At 48.9% G+C, this 16588-nt stretch overlaps 1 protein-coding gene and 1 long non-coding RNA gene across 14 annotated transcripts in view; one reads left to right on the forward strand and one right to left on the reverse strand.

Annotated features, from left to right (window-relative positions):
• EYA1 (EYA transcriptional coactivator and phosphatase 1) overlaps positions 1-330 on the reverse strand; it is a 167175-nt gene extending 166845 nt beyond the window's left edge. For 6 of the 13 annotated variants that reach the window (XM_052787909.1, XM_052787908.1, XM_052787901.1 and 3 more), the window contains exon 1: positions 195-322. The gene's annotated coding sequence lies outside the window, so the exon portion shown is untranslated. Of the gene's footprint in view, positions 1-194 lie in introns of all 13 variants that reach the window. The other 7 variants (XM_052787902.1, XM_052787895.1, XM_052787904.1 and 4 more) reach the window with 5 other exon arrangements.
• Positions 331-12516: 12186 nt separating this feature from the next.
• On the forward strand, positions 12517-16182 carry LOC128142099 (uncharacterized). The gene is made up of 3 exons (XR_008235263.1): positions 12517-12589; positions 13030-13149; positions 13556-16182. It is a non-coding gene; the product is annotated as an uncharacterized LOC128142099 (long non-coding RNA).
• The last annotated feature ends 406 nt before the right edge of the window (positions 16183-16588 follow it).

Genomic DNA, 16588 nt, shown 5'->3' on the forward strand with positions numbered 1-16588 from the left:
CCCCCCCCGACGGGCTCCCGCAGCCTCACCCCTCCCTCCCCGCCGCCGCCGCAAGCCCCGCGGCGCTGCGCGCCCGCGTAACCGCCCTCGGCGGCGCAGCGCCCGGGGCTGAGCCGGCGCGTCCCGCCCGGCCCCCGCCGCACCCACGTGTCCGGCACCCCGCGCCGCGCCGGCTCCGCACGGCGCGCACTTACTCCGCGGGGGCCTCCGGCGCGGGCCCGGCGGCTCCCCAGGAGCGGCGCCCGGCGGTAAGTTGCGAGGAGCGCGGAGCCGCGCTGGGCGGGGAGGGGTTTCGGGGAGGCGGCGGCGAGGAAACTTCCCCGGAGCGGCTCGACCGACCGCCTCCTCCTCCTCCCGCCGCCGCCGCCTCTCCCGGTGGCCGCACCGCGCCTGCCCGGCCGCGCCGCCCGCTGACCCCCGCTGCCGCCGCTTTCAGCTCGCCGGGGCACACCGAGAGAGCCGCTGCCCCCCCCCAAACCTTTTTTTTTTTTTTTCTTTAATTTTAAGAAGGAGGGTATTATTAGAGAGGGGAAGGATGGGCTCTGAGGAATCCCGGCTTCCTGCGGTGCTGCGGGGTCCTAGGGGCCGGCTGCAGGTTGAACACCCCCAAAGCCAGCTGGCAGCTCCGCCGCTGTCTCGGCAGCGCGGGGGCTGCAGGGCCGGCAGGCGGGAGGGTGCCTGCGGCATCCCCGGGCCGCCCGGGGTTATCTGACACCACTCTTCACCGCCCTGGGAAATCCATCGCTGCCCTTGATGGGGAAGGCAAAGAATCGGTCGAGGCATCAAGGACAGCATGGCAACGCTGCTCTGGGAGAAGCCGTGCTGCGCGTATGGCACTTGACCCTGTGGACCTCGGATTATCCCCCAAATCGGAGCTTTTGCACATCATCCCCTCCTCATTACCTATGAAGAGAGAAAGCACGGCTTTGATTCCTTGTGTCTTATACTTCAGGTACGAAGTCCGTGCAAAACAGTGGTAGAACATGCTCCCTGCTTGTTCATCCCAGAGGTATGAGCTTAGACCCTGCGTGAAGCACTGGCATCGGAGTCTAACGTAAATTAATGCCCCGCTCAATTTGGCAGGCTGCTCCACATGGAAGCAGCACAGCCACTGATTTTTTTTTTTTTTTTCACCTTTACTATGAAGATGAACATTGCAGTCCAGGCCTCCTCCTCCCTTTCTTCTTTCTTAAACCAGAACGTGTGCTCCCCTAGACAGGCAAAACAAAAAAAGTTGCCGTTGCTTCAAGCTCTTCTATTTACTTCAGACACTTCGTCTTCAGTACGTACTCTTCCGCTGTTTTCCTTTTCCAGCTCTTCGCAGTCTGCCTGTATGCCAATTTCAGAAAGTACAAAACATATCTCTACCTTTAGAGAAATTGAAATTATGTTCCCACAAGCATTTATGATCTTCCTTAACTGTAGATACACAGACAATGCCATTTAAATCACTAGAATATCTACATGTTTCTCCTGAAGGACCCTAGTCACTTGGAATCCATTCTTACTTTTTAACCATTTTAAGGTTTTTTTCCCCCACTTGTTTCTTCTCCAGTGTAACAGTCCTGTAAATTAAAGGGTGAGAGTTAATTAAAATGTCAAGCGTGGGGCCATGTACAAACATACTGACAAACTGAGATGGACTCCACATTCTTCTGAAGTTAAATTAATCCATTAGGCTCTATTTTGACTTACCAAATATGGGATATTTATATGTATATATATATTTTAAATTTTCATTAAACCATTTCTAGTTCAACACTATTTTAAGATATTAAACAGAGCTTACTCTAATTCCCATTAAATTCAGTAGCCAAACTCACCTTGACCCACAATGATGGGAAATAATGGATGATACTACCTCAGCTGAGCATTTTTATACTGCAGGGAAGCAGATTAAATTGCCCTAACATACTGGAGGGGAGAATGAGATCTATGGGTTGTAAAAATTGTGGTCCACAGATTGTAGGAGAGACTCAAGAGAGGTAAAGTCACAGGTCCACTTGCTCTCTTCTAGTGGAATATGAAATGGAGAAGAGCACACATGGATCCAGAAAAATCTCTGGAAGCAAAGAGGAAAACACGATCTTTGCAACATACTTTCTCCTGGACTCATGGAACAGACGTGACTTTTAGAGCAGTTTCTTCAGGAAGTCACGATCTTTGACTGAACAGGTGGTTGACTGTCCACTCTGTGATGAAGCCTTTCTTCAAAGTCAGGTGTAGGGCTAAGCACATTCTGTCGAAATTCTGTCCTTTTTCACCTAGAAATCCTGCCTGGTAAAAATGCAAAGATTCATATTTCCTAGGTATTTACTAATTTTAAGCCAGCAGTAGAGTATTCAAAAAACATACACATCCAAAATCTTTAAAAAGGTCTCTGCCAGAGTACTTCTAGGACCCCAGGGATGCCTTTATTTTTCTGTGGGATGCCTCAGAATAAAATGTGAACATCGGCTCCAGCATGAGGGTAAATGTTGCATAGACGTGTGGGAATGCTGGCAACACAGCGTGCTCTCATGAGACCCCTGAGCCTACTTATGGGGGTAGAAGAGTGGACCTCCTTCCTGTAGCCCTGAATGCTATGGTGATGAGTAATTTGGATGTTCTTAGATTTGACTTTGTAGTGTTTCTGTTGGCATTCCCCTTCTGTAGGTTTTTAAGATGTTGATGTTGTGAGACGAATCAAGTGAAGCCTATATAGTATTTAGACACAGAGCAAAAAATCAACATTATTACTGTTCACAATAGGCGATTGATAAACATGGCTTATAGATCAAAACGTTTAAAATAGCACTTAGATTCCCATCCTACTTCCTAGAGTCCAAGCTCACGAGTTGTCAAGCATCTGCTGTTGCCACTGGAGTAAAAGCAAGTTGTGAAAGCTCCCTCTCACCCCAAGAGATGTCAGGTCACCTGCTGCCATTATCCCCTTATCTGCAGTAGAAACCTCTGAAATGTTAAGTGGCTTATACGACCTAGAGTGTTACCTAAAACCAGTTTGGGTCTTCCTTATATAGCTAATGAATTTCAGTAGGAATAATACGAAAACGTATTGGGACTGACAACTTGGAGCCCTGAAATTTGGAAGACCAGTGCCTTTGAGAACTGACAGTAGCTCCAAGGTAAACAGTTTCTTTTCTGTTATTCTTTCACTCCTCAAAACAAGCACCTTGCCAGATCTGAGAGCTCCTGGCAGGTATGATGAATGGCAGATCCTCATGAAGGCTATGGTTTGGCCAGAAGTGTTAGGACTTAGCACACTGTACAAATCCTCATCTGAAATAAGAGTATCAGGAGCCAATTCCTTGGACATAATTTATTCCAGACACTAGCTGGAATAAACAGCATTCTGTAACCTCCTCAGATATTTTGCCAGTAGGGAGCTGTCTTTACACTTCTTTCAACTAAGTTAGTGATCCAAATACAAAAATTCATCACTCAGGAATACAATGTGGTTTTACAGACTCGAGGATTTGAGTTCATTACTGGAGACGCTGTTGTGCCCTATCTGTATGTTTTTTTCCTTCTGTGTCAGGTCTACTGTAGCATGCTGCTTGCCTTGCCCTGACAACTAAAAAGAACCTGCAGCACTCAGTCTATACTGCGGTCTAACTTTCTAGAAGCAACTGGAGCATACATTTAGTTTCTAAAATGTTCATTGTTTTACTTAAGTGAAGTTTCATACTCGAAAAGGAGTATAAAACGGGACCTCCTTAGTGAGTAAACGTCCTCTTATCTGCCTCAGAGTCTTTTTGGTCTCCTTCAGTAACAGACACACATCTTTAATGCTGTTGCCCCTAGTCCCCTGCACGATGTACGCAGCTGTGACAGACGAGCTAGATATTGCTCTGGCACAGGCATTATGAACAAAAGCACTGCCATGAGTATAAACCTGACTTACCCATGCAATGAAGGACTAGTAAAACTGTGCTTTTCAGTTCCAGAGTTAGATGCAGTCCTCAGCTACACCTAGATGCAATTAAAAGCAAAATTTGTATTACTAGGAATAAATACAAGATTCAAAGGGAGCGTTTCCAGTAGTGGTTTCTAATGGAACATGGAAACATTTCTGAGGCAGATGCTACTGGGATCCAGTACGAACTAGTACCTATAATGCCATGTTGGTGAGCCACATGTGACAACAGAGCTTTACTTACTGCTTTAGTAGATCCCACAAGAAGTCAGATAACACACAGTCCACTCAAAAGTCAATCCTTTTAATCCTCTAACTCTTGCTTATGTTTTCTTTGACTCCCCAGAAGAAACCATTTTCATCTGTAGTGCTTATGTTTTCAATACCTCCAATGTTTGTTGTTATCCTCCACATGACATGCTGATTTAGAAAATAAAAATTTAAATATTCCTCCCTCTGCTGTGCTGCTCATTTCCCCCCTTGATACTCTGTTAGTTTGTTGATATCGTTTTGATAGAGACTTGTCTAAAACTGATGAAGGTGGAAGGAGATGGGAAAAGCAGCAACCTAACATTTTGTGGAGCAGATAAAAAAATAATCTTCCAGCTTTGTAATCTGGTAATTGTGTCACTGCAGGTAGAAACTTCCCACAGCTCCCCAGGTCAGTGGTAGAAGTCCCTCTGACTTCCAATAAGTTTTGAGCACTTTTTTCAGTATCTGTAAATTCATCTCTAATGCTTTCTAAGATCTAACACTGTAAACACTTGTCTTTGTAATTTTAATTGAACTACTCACAGAGCTATTTATGAATACATGGATTTACAGAACTTTCTTCCATGAAATAACTGGCTAAAACCAGATTATAAAGTAGATTATCAATGAAATCCTATTTTATATTCTAAACTATTAATTTTTATTGTGCCTTTGCTCATTAAGATCTTCAAACTGAATATTCCACGTGAAATGGAATAATAGCCTTAGCTTTGGTGTCTCCACAATTGTAGATGAGGTTCTTCAGCAGTAAAGGCCTGAAATCACAAGCCTGTGTACGTAATGCAGGTATTCATGGGAGGCTGAACCATTCAGAGTGACAGTCCACTTGTGTAAGGTCATATTGTGCAAACATGGACCTGTGCATCAGTTTTGCATGAGACCACTTGTGGAAGTAGTTAAGTGCAGAGTCACTATTGCAAACTTGGAACTGCAGTTTATCAGATATAGGAGTTTAATCAAAGGTGTCTTATTTTGGCATCTTGGAAAACTTGTATGTATTTAACATTCCTCATTTTCCTTAGAACACTGTGGCTCGATTTAACTCCTAGCAGTCCGAGAGGCTGGTCTGTGTAATTTAATCATTTTGCTGACAATGTATGTCTTGCTTATCTGTTGTTACTATACCCTCATGAAGATCAATAAAGAAAATTACTTGGTATATTCGAGAACATTGTGTTCGCAACAGGATGTCCAAATGCCTTCGAAGAAAATATTAACTCACAAGGCAAATATTTATTGTAATGATGAGAAAATAAAAGAACAGTATTCCTTTAATGAACAAAAGGATATGAAGGCATTGCAACACATTTCTGACAGGTTAATAGGAACCCCCCCATCCTTAGATATGTGGGGGAAAACGCTTGAATTTAAGATTACCTTCTCCGAGTTTGGTCAGGCCTCTTCTGAGCACACGTCTGGAAATATTCCAGAAAGCGAATTTATTGTCAAGAAAGTTAACGAAACGGCGAATTTTAAGTAAACGCTACCCCACGATCCAATCTGACGGTGCAAACGTGCTGGGAACGAACCTGGGAAGAGGGAAAAGCGGTGCCCGCCGGCCGGGACGAGTCGACCCGCGCTCGCCGCCCGCCCCGCCCCGCTCCGCTCCTCTCCGCTCCGCAGTCGCGCAGCCGCTTTCGCGGGCCCGGGGCTGCTCGGAGCCGGGCTGGAGATGCTGCACACAGAGCGCTCTCCTCTGGTTTCAACACTCCCCTCCCTGGCTGCTTTGACGGGACTTCCCAGGCTTGAGGTCCCGCGGGGGACACGGGGCCGGGGTGATGCGCCGAGGGACGTGGTGGGGATCTACCCCGGGGCTCCGCCGGCTCGTCCCCCCCGCAGCGAGGTTTTGGGGAAGCGGGCTGGTGGGCAGAGACCGGGGTGCGAAGCCAGGTATATGCGTGAAATCACCCCCTTCCACCCACCCTGGGCCGCCCCCGTTGTCTCGCAGAGGGGACCTCCCGTAGCACCTTGGGGGTGCCCCTTCAACACTACATTCAGTCACTCCAGTGGTCTCCCACGGCCAAGACAGGAAACTAGGAGATCAAATGGGGGGGGGAACAACCCCAAACCTACTCGGCTGAAGATTGAGTCACTGCTCCTGCTTAATGATGTCCTAAACACGAGTCGCTACCGTGTCTCTGCTCCCTTTGGCTGTTTGCAGCGCTCGAGAGCAGCCATGGCCAACAGTCGCGTAAAGGCTTTGAAGTTGTGGAAATTGTCTTCGCAGGCATTAGTCAGTATTTTAATAGGTCTCAATCTGGCTCGCTTGCTGAAAGATGTAAGCAAGCCAAAAATTCAACACTCTTCTGGGGCATCTAAAACGTTAGGTCCCTCCTCCGAGAGGGATTTCGATGTGAGGCCAAGCGCGAAGATACGAATGAGTGCATACATTCAAAATTACATTTGCGACATAAATTCGTATCTACCGGGCCGTGTTTAAATGAGAAGTGGGACAGAAGTGGGACAGAAGTGGCGGGAGGGAGGGGGCTCGGTGCGCAGGAAACATGACTGGGAAACCTGGAATGTAACCGCAAGGATCAAAAGTTAATGGCCTATTTGATGTGAAAAGTGAGCTGGAGATGCCGGAGAGAGGGAGCGAAAAGAGCCGGCGAGACGCCCGCAGGGCGCCCGCACCGCGCCGCGCAGCCGGACCGCCCCAGCCCCGCGCAAATAGCTAAACCAAAAATGCAGCGCAGGTAGGAGCGCTCCTCTGCCGGTTTAGCCGTTAATCCCGTGGATTTAACCTCTCGAGCGGGGCGGCAGGGTGGCTGAGCCGGCCCCGGCTCCGCGGGAGATGCTCTCCGCGGCTCGCCGCGCCTGGCATCGGCTGCCCCCCGCAAACCCGCGTACAGGCCCGCCACCGCCTGCCGCGGAGGGCCGCCGCGGGCCCTCGCCCCCCCCTTTGCCCGCAGCACCGGGACGACGGGGGCGGGACGACGGCAGCTGCAAGCGGGGCGCTGCGCGGGGAGGCGCGGAGCGCTGCGCGGGACGCCCCGAGGGGCGCAGGGGCTGGCGCGGTTGGCGCTGCCCGCAGCCCCCCCGTGCTGGCACCGCCTGCGCCAGCCGGTGCCGGTGCCGGTGCTGGGGGAAACGGGGGGTTACAGCGGCGCCTGACTGGGGCTTACACGGAAGCGCTCAGGAGGGGACCGTGTGCTCCCCCGCGTTGGCAGGCCACGGGCGTAACTCGCTAGAATTACAGACCGTCCTCACACACCGTACCGAGCCGTCTCGTTGCCGGTATAGCTAAGAAAAAAAAAAAAATCTTAGCCTCTAGCACAATCGAAATATTTCAGCCATGCCATGCCAACTGGTTTAACAATATTTTTCTAAAAATAACGCTCTCCCTTGTACCGCTTAATTTCCCCGGCTTTAGCATACGCTTTGAATTAAAACTGTTGACAAGATTGTAACGAAAATACTGATTGATGTAAACATGGCCTGAAACATATCCACACCTGATTCTGGTTCTCTGACAATGCTGATTAAAGCCAACCCCCGCCTTCCCCCGAGCCCGGCCGGGGTCTCCAGCTTCCAGAGAAGCTGTCTGTCGGGGGCGTAACGGTGACAGAGAGCGAACGCCCGGGGAGATGGACAGAAACACGGGGTTTGAAGCGCTCGGGGCTCCCCAAGTGGGTTTGAAGAGGCACCGAGACAAGTACATTGAATGCAGCCTTTTCCTCCCTCCTTGATCTTATCCCAACCCCCAGATACATTCAACTGTTGAGAGAAGTCTGAAGTCAGCCCATTGCCAGCGCTAGAATGAAAAGGCTAAGGGAAGCCAAAAATGCCTGTGGTCTCCGTAAACTACATTAAATCACGGGGTGGTTATATTTAGGTGGATAATGAAGCGCGTAAAACGGTAGATAAAAATCAGTTGCTATAGACTGTCTAGGATTTCGTGTGTTTTTATTAATTTTCATAGGAGATTTGAAGATTTACGTGATCTCCCCGTTAGAAGCCGAGCCCACCCTCCGGACGGAGCGCCCGCGCCCGCCGGCGGCCGGGCGCGGCGGGAAGCGCCGGCGGAGGCGTTCGCAGCCCCCCGCCCGCCGCAGCCCCCCCGCCCGCCGCAGCCTCCCGGCTGCAGCCGCAGCCTCCCCGCTCCGCTCCCGACCTGGGGCCGCACCGACGCTGCCCCGGCCCTGCCGCTTTGCATAAGCGGCTTGCGCTGTGAATGGAGCCCAGGGGAGCGTGAGCTGCCGGGCTGGGGGACTGGTGGCGGGGGCGGACCGGGGGGTCGCGGCAGAGACCTTGCTCCGGCCCTCGTGTCGTGGCTGCAGGTCAGCTCTGCAGGGGCAGCGCGGAGGTTTGGCCTCCGGGGGTTTCGGGCTGGAGAGGCGCAAGGCGGGGGGAGGATGCCGCTGCCTCCGCGCAGCAGCGCTGTCGCCCGGTGCCTGGCTGAGCAGGACAAGTACAGCCCAGGTCCTAACTATAAAGCAGCTGCTCTTACAGCCTTTCCGTCTCCTAGTTCACCGCCGCCGCCATCTCCGCCTGCCCCCGCCTTCCCCTCCAAGGGCGCCGGCACCAGCGGTAGCACCAGCGGGGGCCACCCGGGGCCGGGTAAACAGCGAATTCCTGCTGGATCCCCAGGCAGGTCTCCCGGACCCGAGGCGGGGAGCGGCCGAGGCGGGAGCACAGCGCGGAGCGGGAGGTGACCGCTCTCCTCCCGCTCACCGCCCTGCGCGGGGCGCGGAGGCGGCGCGGACCTCCGCGGCCGGGGCCCTTCCGCACTTCCCAGGGGAGAGGGGGATGCCGCAGCGTGCGGGCTTCCCCCTGGGATTTGCGTTCTGTCTTTCTAGTAGCGACAGTTTGCGGGGGTTTAAGTTTTATTTTCTTTCCAGTGAAACCACTATCACTGGAAATACGTGACCGCAGAGCAGGGGAAGGCGCTGAAAAGCCGCGTCCGCACAGGCGGCGTTTGCAGAGCGGCACATTCCCGCAGCGGCGTCAGCCTAAATCACGAAGCAAAACTTAAAATCCCCCAGCGACCGCACCGCTGACACCTGGCAGCCCCCCTGTCCCCTCCGCCGCGGGAGCGCAGGGCTGCCCCTCGGCTCGCCGGCGCCGTCGGGGCACAAACTGTGTGTGTGCACCCACGGGCTCCGCTGCAACCAGCGCCCAGCGGGGCTGCGCGGAGCTGCGCGGAGCCGGCTGCGCGGGGCGGGGGGTCCGGCGGGGCGAGCAGGTGCTGCCGGCTCGCAGGAGCTGCCGTGCCGGCGTGCCTCTGCGGGCTTCACCGGCCGTGTTTATTATCTTTTTCTTTGGTTTGGGGTGGGTTTTTTTGGTGGTGGGTTTTTTTTGTTGTTGGGGGTTTTGGGTTTTTTTCCCCCTTCCCGTTTTTGGCTAGTTTAACAGATTTCCAGGCAGGCGCTTTGCCCCACGCTCGGATTTCAGCTACGTGCCGGTCGCAGCCTGAGCTCCTCTGCGCTACTTTCTGTGCCGATTATTCCTTCTATTTTTTTTTTTTTTTTCATGGGATTATATACACATAGATGGACAGGGTTATTTCCAGGTAGCCAATGAGTAGGACTTCAAAGCCGTTAGCCTCCGTTGTTTGGCGAAGCGGCATCATTAGCTGCCCATTAGCTGGGTTAGCGTCACGGCGCACGTCATCAGCCCAAATCACAGCATCCTCACGGTCGTAGTTGCCCGGCGCTTCTCCCCGCCGTGGTCTCGGCCGTCAGCAGCCAGGGAGGTATCCCGCCAACGAGAGAAGTGACAGCACACCCAAGTGTTTCATATCATGCAGATACTCAGTGTCACGCCGCTGGCTGGTGGTGGAGATACCCGCCAGATTAACAAACCGAGGTTTGGATCCAAACCCGCCCTCCTAAAATAACACGGCACAAGCAGCCCAGGTGGCTCCTGGGCTGTCAGTCACCTTCACCGCTTTCTAGCAACTAATGGTGGTACGAATTTTAATAGCGGCCCCGCACTCCTCCGTGCGTGCATTGATTTCTATTGCCCGCTGCGCCGTACAAAGGCGGAATAGCAAAGACGCTTTCTGCGTCAGAGTGTAAGAACGGTATCGAGTTATCATGTGGGGCAGGGACAAGGTCTAAGTTCAAGGATGAGAGTTTTGCCTGCCAGGCGCTCGGAAGTGTGCAAAAAAAAAAAAAGACCTCAAACAACAGCAACAGTAAACCCCAGATGCCAATAAACCTTAAAAAAAAAAGCAACACTGTTTAAGATCTATCTCGAACACCGAAGCACAGCTGCTGCACGCAGAAAGCAGGACTACCCTTGCCTCCGAGCCACCGACAAACGTTTCTCTTTGCACAAGAGCGGGGAGAGAGAATCCTGCCGAAAATGGGCTCGTCTGAAGCGCTTATTCACTTCTCTGGCTAACTCCTCAGGTCGGGGTAACAAATACCCACCTCCAAGTGGCCAAAGGACACTCTTTCACATCCCAGCCCTGCAGGTAAAAGCGTAGAGCATTTAATCGCTGTAGTTTATTCCTGGGTTAGTAGCACGAAAGGGGGGGGGGGGGGGGGATTCTCCCACAGCCGGAAGCCGCAAAGCGGCAGGTTTCTCCCTTCCCGACTCCGGTCTGACACCCACGAGTGACTTGAGTATGTGAGTGCGTGTGCACCCGAGAATATGGCAGCGTGGAAAATGCATTATCTCCTGAAATAATAAACAATCGGCTTGTTCAAATAATCGGGCTTTTGCCGTGTTTTGTGTGTGGAGGAGTGCTTACCTCAAGTCTACTCAGGTTTCCCAAGCATAAAAAGTCTGTAAACATTGCAAATCATCTAGGAGAAGTGTTGGGTTGAATTCTACGAATCTAGAAACAGACACGTACTGCGTTTTTAAAGGAAAAAGAAATAGGTTGGCAGGATCCGCTGTTAAAGAAAAAAAATAGTTAAGGGGAAAATAAAGGAAGAGAAATGAAATGGTATTGGAAAAGTCTTGGCTCTGGTAAGCAAGGAAACACTCTATCTTTTTCCAGCGTCACTTGACGAGACCATAAAGAGACACATATCGTGCATTTTCTCAGTTTTTTCAATATCCCACACACATATAGCACCAGCAAGTTTCGACAGCTATTGCCAGGGCTCGAGTTGGTTTCCCTCAAGTGAAGAAATGCATCTTTAAGTGGGAAATCTGCCATTGGCTAACCACAGTCAGAGATGTCTGCTGGGACAAACAACACTGTTAATTCCTTCAAGCTCCATCTGTGGAAATGATAAAGTGCAGCCATTATGGAAGACTGCAAGGTTAAATTAATTAGGTTCCTCCATTATGCTGCAGTCTTCTGAAGATGATTGCGATTTCCCTCTTAAATGCCATTATTCCTAGATCTATCCAGCAGCTGATGCAATTAAAGTGAACATAATGTAAGTTTAACAACACAAATAACACTTTCCTCCACGTATGTTTGAACGGGGCATGCGAGCGGTATATCTCAAGCTTCCACTTTTCCCCGTAAACATCTGATGCAACCTGAAAAAAAAATTCAAACAAACCAGTGTGTATGTGGATACTTTTCTTCTGCGAATTCTTGGATCAATACTTTTGTTTCATGTTTTCATGTTCTCAGTAATGTTAAGGGATCCAGTTACAAACTCTTGCCAGTAAGAAAGAAAATATGCCCCGCTGTGCACCCTCCTAAACACTTCTAAGAAATAGTGTTTTCTTTTCATTTGGAATGACAATTTTGTTTGTCTGCTCTGCTCCGGCGAGCGAGACTATAGATTACTAGTAGACACATTTAATTCCGGACCGTAACGCAGGCGGCTGCGCCCAGGGCCGACACACGCCCTCCCGGCGCGGCAGTGCCGGGCGGGAGGCGAGGGCACCGGGGAGGGCACCCGGGGCCGAGGCGTTGCCTCCCTCCCTCCCTGCCTGCCTCCTCCGGGAGCCCCGGCCGCGCCGCCCGCCCCGCCACCGTGCTGCCCTCCCACTTTGGCTTTACTTTATTTTTTATTTTATTATTTTACTTTATAATTTCATTTTATTTAAGGAAGAAGCGTGTTTTTCTCTAAGTCTTTACAGTCCTTCATGGGTCATTATGGCTTAATGCAATTAACGTAACCTTTTGTAACCCAATAGCAAGTACTTCCAGGACAAATCTTTAAACAGATCACTAATCGTAAAACAAGTTATGGTGTCTGGGAGTAAAAACTAAGCTATTTGCTATTTGCGCTGATACTTTCAAGCTTCTCCCCCTCCCCTCCCCCTTTCCCTTCTCGCTAGCTCTCGCGTCTCGGGTTTATGGGGTTTGTTGAAACGCTGCTTCATGTCCCCCCCCCCCCCCCCCTTTTTTTTGTGGTGCTCTGTATGTAGCCACTAGAAATGCAGCATTGGGGTTTTACAGTGTTCGTGACGAAGGCCGACGGGAAGACGTTGAAGGAGGAAAAAAACCGCCGGCGAGGAGGAGGGAGGTGGCCTGTAAAGGTGAGTATCCCCGGGCGGGGCGGGGCGGGGAGACGAGACCGGCCGGGCCCCCCCCGGCCGCCCGCTCCCCGCCAAGCCGCCGCTCCGGGGACCCGAGGGGCGGCGGGGGCCGGGGCCGGGGCCGGGGCCGGGGCCGGGGAGGCCTCCGGGCGCGGCGGGACATCCATCAGCAGCGGCCCGTCGAGCGGGGTGCCCGCCCGCCGCGCTAATTGCTTTTGCTCTTCATTCAGCTCGGGCCGGCGCGCTTCTCATCCTCATCCTCATCCCCATCCCCATCCCCATCCCCATCCCCATCCCCATCCCCCCCCCCCCCCGCCCCGCTCCCTCTTACCCCGGGTGGAAATTTGGCAGGGGAGCCCCGGGCTGGGGGGGATAAAAGGGAAACCGTAAAACGTGTCACTACATTCACAAACATCTATTTCCCCCCCACACTTGTAAAGCTTTCTGCAGCATGCACGATGAAACAGGGTTGGCTGAGAAGTTTATGTTTTATTTAATGACGAAAGGCACTTTCTGGCCTGCTCCTCGGTTCCCGCTGTGCAGCTTGGGAGTAAATCCAGGTGGGATATTTAAATTTGGTTCAAATGTCACAGGGATCATTTACAGGTGGTTCGAGGTAGAACCACCATTTACCCCGAATTTAGGTGTATTGTTGCGTGCCTATGCATATATTTCTATAGGTGACCGTTAGGTAGATCATGCCCATGCAACCTACACTGACGGAGGCCCAGCTCAGTGATGTGGTACCCAATGCAAAAAATGGAATGAAAAAAGCTGGAAGCAAATCATACAGGAATTCTGGTTCAGGGGAATTACATCCTAGTACTTAAACTATTAGATTCTGTTTGGATAGATTATTTAATCTACCACACACCATCCCTATACTTTAATTTTCCCGATTATGTGTGCAAAATTGGTCTTGTTCTGATTTCAGTTTTACAGCCGAGTTTTCATTTGTGTTCCTAGTTACTCCTGAGGAAAGAGAATCCCTCCAGGAACCTGACAATGCAGGAAAATAATTTGCAGTGTCACAGGGTACTTGTGCATTATGCTACATTTTATGAAGAAGTCCTTAAAATGGGCCACCTTTTACTGTTTTGCATTGGACTTTCGCATGTCAGGAACAGGAATTAGCTCTACATATTTGTTATAATGATGTATTTTCCAAAAAGGAGGTAACAAAGATAATATTTAAAAGGTCCCAACTGGATGTTTTTTGAGGGGGAAAAAAAAATCACTGTAGTCTGTCTGTCTTTGGAGAGACTGACAGGTTTTCAAAGAAATCCTGCAGAATGCACAATGCATTCACCTTGTCTAGTTTAATAGAGGCAGAAAATGATTAGAGTGTGTTTTAATACTTGCTGTACATGTGACGTAGGAAGCCAAGCCTCAGAACAGTTTAAATGTTGATATACCCAGCTTGAAAAAAGCTTGTCAAATAAATCAAACCATTCTGGGGGCAAACCTATGTTGTTTTTAAACCACAGAGTGGGGCAGTGGGCGTGGTTACTCCCACGGTTGAATGGTGAATGTATAGATTTAAAATACATTTTGCCACACTGGTTTCCAGAGGATTGTTTTGGCCTCGTATTCCAATATCATGAGCCAAAACTCTGGTCAGTGTTTTGACAACAGAGCCAGGAAAAACAAAAAAGGCTTAGCCTGTGAAAAAGAAATGAAGATGTAGTGAAGGAAAACAGTAGTCTCTCTGCCACTGCCTTACTCAATCCATATGTGGACTTAAACACAGGAAATACCCACCACTCACCGCAATCAAGCCAGGGGCTTGTGCATCAGAAAGTGCCTTGTGGAACTAATTGGACTCTATTAAGATTGTCACTGACATAGGAAAGCATTTTGAAATTTGAAATTAGAACATTTAAAGAATACAGAAAAAAAGATAATCTGCTGCAGGAGTATTAATTTTTTTTTTCAAATATATCCACCACAACACTACAGTCTCACAATGTGCTTTTATTAAGGCTTTTTGCATAAATTTATTATAATGTTGTGATGTTTGTGTTATTAAACTCTTTATGCTTACTTTTCATCTGAAGTCCTTCTGACGCAGAGTATGCTCCAGGATCACTTCGGAGTGGAAGAAAATCTAAACTTCACCAATTTAAAATGGTAATAAACGATGTGCATAGTACCTTTCATATAGGCAAAGTTTACGGAGAAAACACAGCTACAAATAATAGGTCCTGGAATGATTTTTTTTCTTCATTTTATAGACTTGAATGAAAACAACAACATTTGTCCTTGCCAGCAAGTATTTGGCAAAGTGTTTATTTTAGCAATTCCATGCCAGATATCTCCTTGTGAGGTTTTGGTGATGCTTTTCCTGACCGCATTTTTTTTTTACTTTACTGTTGCATTTAGACTTTTATCATGGTGAGTCACAATTAGACCTGACAAAACAATGTCGTGATTGCCAATTAAATTCAACTTCTGGGTAATTTTCACTGAATTCACACTCCTGTGAACTCTTGTGATCTTCCCCTGTTTGATTTGTCTTGCTAGTGCTTTACATCAAATCAGGGGGACCATTTGTGCTTCAAATGGTACAGGCTTTTTAGTACACCGCTGTACTGGGGGTCAAGTCACTTGGCCTTCCAGATAGACCTGGAAGGGTTTGAAGGGGTGATGTGTTTTCCACAGTTTTCAAGTCATCAAACAGGGCTGCTGTAGAGCTGTCTAATAAAAATATCAATTCCTCCACATCAGCCACACAAGTACTGTGACAGGACTAGGGACAGGCAATTTAAGTGCTTTGGATGCTGTCTGTACCTAAAGTAATTTTGTTTTCATTGTTTGCCTCTTTGATCCCTTTTTTCATCCGAATGGTATTTCATCCAAATTTCATAAAAAATTCCTGTTCAAAAATTCCTATCTTCGAAAGACTTGCAAAAGCAAACCCATTCACGCAGAGCAAGAGTTGCAGTTGTAATTTCGCTGTGTTGAAATCCAGCTCATTGACATTTGGAATACAGTTAGCAGAGCTTCAGCTCCTGAAGCTGCACATTCAAGCCTTACATTTGCCTGCAGTGATTTTAAACCACTATGAAAAACATAATGGCAGTGGAAGCTTGCTCTCTTTTGCCATTGTTAAAAGCCTATTTTTCCTTGCCTGGTCCACAGCCTGGGATGAGATTTGAGATGCCTGAGGGTCTCCATTCAATTTTCGCTCCTGTTTCTAGTGCTAAAATGCCCTGAGAGAATACCCCAGCTCTTCTTCCAGAGCTGGTCCACAGATGACCACCTCCTAATCCCAACTACCAGTCATTCTTCTAGCTTAAGCAGCAGCCTTATCCCAATGTTTTGTGACTTTTGCAGATTTGACTTCAGAATTTATGAATCATTTCTTGCATTTTATGTGGTCTGTTGGGGGAAAGAGTGGGGAGAAAGTCTGGGTGTAAATACGTAAAATGGGGTGACTTTACAGGCATGAGTCAAGTCTGATTGTAATGTAAACACAACTGATTATTGTGTTGGTAGATGTCTGCAAAGTGTGTTTGGAGTACAATAGCCCATCTGATATATTCAGACAGCAACTGAATGTGTAATAAATTAAGAACAGACAAAACAGTTATTTCCCTATAAAGTTGTTCATTCTCCATACATACGATTCTTATTTTTTTTTCAATATGAAACAGTGTATATGTAAAAAGCTGATCTGAATGAAACTCTCAGCCCCATCCATGCATCCACCAACATTCCTGTGGGAACAAAAAAGAAAAAAGAAAAGAAAAGTTTGGCATCTTGAGATCTGAACTATGGACAGATGCACTGTCAATTCTTAAAAATGAGAACAATGGACTATGGGCACTAAGGTTGTATTCTGGGAGTTTGTATTGCTGGCTTTGGAGTAACAGCAAGTAAAAATCACCCCTGAAGGTCATGTAATTAGATTTCTAATTTATCCATGTTTTTCCTGATGGAATGAACATTAGGCTGATGTGCATTGGAGGCAGTAAAATTTAAAAGTTTTGGCTTCTT

This window comes from Harpia harpyja, chromosome 5 (assembly GCF_026419915.1).
Source record: "Harpia harpyja isolate bHarHar1 chromosome 5, bHarHar1 primary haplotype, whole genome shotgun sequence".
Classification (NCBI taxonomy): Eukaryota; Metazoa; Chordata; class Aves; order Accipitriformes; family Accipitridae; genus Harpia; species Harpia harpyja.